This window comes from Pinus tabuliformis, chromosome 8 (genome assembly GCF_031772625.1).
Source record: "Pinus tabuliformis cultivar Carrire ecotype Pingquan chromosome 8, CPIR1, whole genome shotgun sequence".
Taxonomy (NCBI): domain Eukaryota; kingdom Viridiplantae; phylum Streptophyta; class Pinopsida; order Pinales; family Pinaceae; genus Pinus; species Pinus tabuliformis.
The window spans coordinates 1,144,703,563-1,144,708,831 of NC_142294.1; the positions used below are offsets into that span (position 1 = coordinate 1,144,703,563).

At 40.8% G+C, this 5,269-nt stretch overlaps 1 pseudogene; it reads left to right on the forward strand.

Annotated features, from left to right (window-relative positions):
* Nucleotides 1-862: 862 nt before the first annotated feature.
* LOC149239396 (calpain-type cysteine protease DEK1 pseudogene) lies at nt 863-3,396 on the forward strand (annotated as a pseudogene).
* The last annotated feature ends 1,873 nt before the right edge of the window (nt 3,397-5,269 follow it).

The window sequence follows — 5,269 nt, forward strand, 5'->3', positions numbered from 1 at the left end:
TCCTAGCATGCCTATTGTACAGAGTTCTGCTTCCCTCCAGAAATCCGCATCTAGTGAGAATCTCACAGGGGAACATACATCAGGTTACCTAAATTTTCCATCATCAGATTGTCAGAGAAAGAAACATTACTGTGGAATTGCCAAAACCAAAGGCCCCCGTTGTCTAAACTGGAAAAGAGGGAGTTAGAAACACTGAAAAGGCGCTTGGAAGAAGTGGCGGTGTTTATGTTCCTCCTTTCAAGCTGGCGCAAATGATGAAAGATTTACAAGATAAAAGCAGCTTGGAATATCAGCGTATGTCTTGGGATGCTCTTCGTAAAACTATCATGGGCTTGTAAACAAAGTGAACGCATCAAACATTAAAAGCATTATTCCAGCTTAGATGCCTTTCCGCTAGCTGGCAGAAGCATTACAGCACGGTTGTCTGAGCTTGACATTATAGCAAAACAAGTGGAAGCAGGGGAAGGCTGGTTCTCTAAGTTGCATTGTATGTGGCAGGAATTCAAAGGATTTTATTGATACTCACAGCCTTGTTATGCATGCGTATTATTCTCAAGAGGCTGATCGGAAGTTCCGTGCCTTCATCCCCAATCTACTTTTTGAGCAATCTGTCATGCCGCCTCTGATATGGGTTTATACAAAAAAATCGCCATGAAAAGGAAAGGGCATGGCACATTTGATCTCGGCTCATGTGCAGACAGAGGGTTGTTTGAGGGGTTTTACATTTGTTATGTTTAGAGAAAAGGATTTAGGGTTATGTTGTGTAGAGCAAGGGGTAAATGAGGCTGCAGTGAATGAAGAAGGAAGTGGGGAAGCTGAAGTCGAAGTTGGAGGCGGTGGTATAAAAGGTGGGGGTAGCATTATGGAAGGCGATCACTTGAAACTAGTGATTGCATGTGCCGTCTGTGAAACTAGTGGGCACGCTGTTCCTAGTGCTGAGTGCCCTCTCCGTTGCTTTACTATTTGCTATCAATTGGCGAACCTAGAGAATACACAGTTGGGTTTTTGCTAGGAAATGGCCATCATTCCTTCAAGGTCCGCAGTTGAGTGCTGTCTCGGGATTTTTATCACTTATAGCTTTGGCTGTTGTACTTTCACCAATAGTTGTGGTAATTGCTTGGGGCACTAAGTTGATGATTATTTTAGATCGAGATATAATTGGGCTGGCAGTTATCATGGCTGGCACGGATCTGCATTTTATGCTATCATGTTTTGGTGGAGAACTCAGTCGCAGATTCCACGGACTGTTGCAATACTTCTGCTTTTGGCCATTTCATTACTTTGTGGATATGAAATTTCAGCTGTTTATGTAACAGCAGGCATGAATGTATATTCAGCATCTGGGTTTTGCTTTGGTGTTTCGGCAATAGCTCTAGCAATCAACATGCATTTTATATGTAGAATGGTTTTTCATGGAGCAGGCCTAGATGTAGATGAGTATGTCCGGAGGTCCTATAAGTTTGCTTATGTGGATGGTATTGAAGTTGGTCCGGTTGCCTGTTTACCAGAGCCTCCAATTCTTAATGATTCTTTAATACGGAAGCCAAACAGAACTTCTCACTTGGGTTGTCTATACTTTGGGTCTCTGGTTGTACTTCTTGTATATTCCATTCTATATGGTTTGACTACCCAGAAGGCACGCTGGTTCGGAGGAATAACATCATTGACTGTTGTGTTCTGGATTCAAATGTGGGAGCATGTTTATTTGGCTTTGAGCTTCTCAAAAGTCGAATTGCTGTTTTGTTTGTGGCTGGAATATACAGAGTTTTCTTAATATGCTTTGGAGTACATTATTGGTATCTTGGTCATTGCATTAGCTATACAGTGGTGGCTTCAGTGTTGTTAGGAGCAGCTGTTACTCGTCATTTATCTGTTGTGAGTCCATCAACTGCAAGGAGAGATGCTTTGGAGAGCACCGTGATTCGTCTGAGGGAGGGATCTAGGAGGAAAAGCCCTGAAAGTTCTTCAAGTTTCTCTGAAGGCTGCGAATCAAGTGCAAAGCGTAGCAGTAGTGTTGAAGCTGCTCAAATTGGAACTGCCATTGAGGCTATCTGTACCAGTAACGTTCGAGGTCAAAGTGATAGTGATGAGGTGAACATGAAAGGTGCCACACAGTGAGAGCAGATGTGATTATTGGAACCTTCTGATGTCTCAGTGCACGAAGAATCTGAGTTAGCATTCTCAACATTTATGAGTACCTTGGCAAACCAGATAGGCTTATGTTTTCAAGAGCGGATGCGTTCTTGCAACTCTGTTTATACAGGGGAAAACAACTTGTCTTCACACACAAGGATTCTTGATGAAATTGCTCAACATTTACTTGGTGATTCTATGCTATCAGCATCGTTTGATGAGCAATCTTTTGTGATAAAGGTCTCCATGAATGATGCAGAAGAAGTGAGTAACATTAGTTGACCGACTACTGCCCTCCAACCTGCAGGCAATACACAGAATCGAATGTTGAATAGCTGGTAGTATTTGACAAAAGGTTTCTCCTAGGAAGTCTCTCTCGTCCGCACAATGAATGAAATGCATTAGTTTACTGTCATGTCATCCGCTCCAGGTTTTGCAAGAATTTCAAGCATGAATGTTGTGATCATCGATAAGTTATTTGTGAGCAAGGTGGGAGCAGTAGCAATCACAGTTTAAGTTATATATGTTCTCGCCTGGCTGCTGACTGTACAACATGGTTATTAATAAGGAGTTTGGGTGGATTTAAGTGTCTAGCATTAGCATTGGACTCTTTTCTCTGGAAATCATACGATTCAAAGTTGTGTTCTTCGCGGTCTGGAATCTATTGAAGTGGCTGTAAGAAAAGGTGCTTTGCAGTGAAAGGTTCCAGGTTGGCAGGTACTCTGCTTGCAGAGAAATCTGGGCATGCTGTTTGAGTTTTATAGGAAAAGCTATTGACATTGAAGCCTGGCAGCTGAACAGGATTACTTGCAAGTTGTTATTCATTTGTTGAGGAAAATGTGAACAATCAGTTGAAAGAGAAATATGGGGAGAAGATGGCAAGAATGCAGAGAAGTGATGAGGCTGTGTATGATGAATTTTTTTTCATATGCCTGTCCTAAATTTATTACTCCTTCAGTACCAAACTATGATGAAGCTCTTGTAAAAAATAACCAGAATGCATATAGGCATCAGTTGAAGCTGTTCTTATTAGAAGTTATGACATACAAGCATAAGACTCATGCAATTGATCATGATGGAGGAATTATATCAAATGCAGATGTTGACTTTTATATTGATGAAGATATCGTTCATATTGTTGAAACAAAGCCTTCAAAGCTATACGCTGATAACTTTATGCATCACATTATCAAGTGTGAAGAGATTATTAGTGATTTGGACAGAGTAAGCTTGAATAAGATGGTTGCTGTTTTTGCATTATGAAAATGCCAGCTGTAATGAGGTCAAACATCCAAATTTTGTAATTAGAGAAGAGCAGTCTTAAGCCATGAACAGTGGCGATCATTTAGCTATGAAATTACACAGCAGTTTCGTAGCGCGCTACGAAACTGCTGTAGCTACATGTTTCAATTCCGTTGATCAATTATGATTGATAAAGCGGCAAATCTTTTTGAAGATTTTGTCATCACACAGATACATGAAAGCGGTGGACAGCACATCAAGGACGTGGCACTCCATCTTGGGTAATTAAAGGATAAAGAACATGGCTAATTACTTCCGAATATCTTTGAGGAAAACAAAGGCATAAAAATAGGGACAGTTTCCTGTTTCTCAGCAGAGGTAAAAGGATACGACATTAAAGGGCAGCAAGCAGCTACAAACATCCATCACAGCCACCGCCAGAAGGGAAGCAGGTGTCAAAGAACGAAGTTCATTGTAATTAAAGCCATCAAGCATGTAATATGGAGTTAGAGTCCTACTTGATTTAGATCTCTTAAAACTCCAGTCAACAGTCAGTTGTATTTATTAGTTAGTTTAAAGTGTTAGTAGGTGTCATCATAGGTAGTTATCGAGCTCCCCTCATGCTGGAGGAGGAAGCTCGAATCAGCTAGAATAAACACTCTATATATAGCTGAAAAAGAAAGTAATAAGGGTTGGAGATTTTATAAAACAGAGTACTATTTTGGCTTATGTAGAAAGACAGAGTTCAGTAATATAATAGAACTGCTTTTCTTCTCAGGATTCATAAAGTGTTTCTATGTTCAAGATGTGTGATTTTACTTTATCCTTGGTTTATTTTACAGTTGCATAGATGTGTAATCACTCAGAATTCACTTATGCTGCTCTGATTTCCTGTACACATTCATGAACTGTGGTTTTATAAGAGTTGTGTTTTGAACATTTAAATGCCACATGCCCTGACTTCTATGTAAAGGCAGTATCATTATTTGCTGAGGTTTTATTGACTCCATAGGCCCAATGGAAACTTATGTAATGTTTGTCCAGCCTTCATATTTGCCACTGTTATATAACAAGAGTTAGCCCTCTTATTTTTAACCAAAATCAATAACCCTTTGAGAGAGCCCTCTCAGGCTAAGGAGGCTAAGCCTTAGTCAAAAGATTGGTTTGAAACAGTTACTTGAAGTCTTCCTGGACTGCAGCCTTCCAGGGCTTGATTTTGAGATAACACAACCTCCGAAGTTACAATCCGTATGACCCACATTGTATTGTGAAATATCACTGCACGAGAGTACAGTTCAACTAGATCCACGAGGCATTTCATTGGGTTGAGGAGGACCCATGGAGATATTGCTACACTTTCTCTAGACCCAATGAATAGGTCGTCTTCACTGTGGAGTGGTTAGTGAAGCAACATGAAGCAGTGTCCCGAAGAGCACCAACACCAGTACTAGCAACAAAGACAAGGGCAAGAGGAAGATTGTCGATCGAATGGAGGAAGAGAAAAGATGCAAGATCCAAGTAGATCCACTGGTAGAGAAATCCATTATGTCTATAGAGCCAAAGAGGCAACATCGCGATAAGAGAATCACACAAAGGCAGAGGGACAAGAGAAGAATGGAGGAAACAAAGAAGGAGTTGCATGAGCTGAAGGAGCAACTCTAGAAGGAACAAGAGCTGCACAAACAAGAGAGGGAAGCACAACAATAACATGTACAACAGGGGGTGCAACATGTGCAAACAGATGAAACAATGCCCGTATAGGTTGTGGATTCATTAGAACATATGGAATCAGGTAGACAGGGTGAACCATCATAGGAGCAGGACTTCGCTTGTGAGATAGAGCAATCACTTCAACAATCAAATACGGATATGGAGAAACAAGAATCGGAATAGG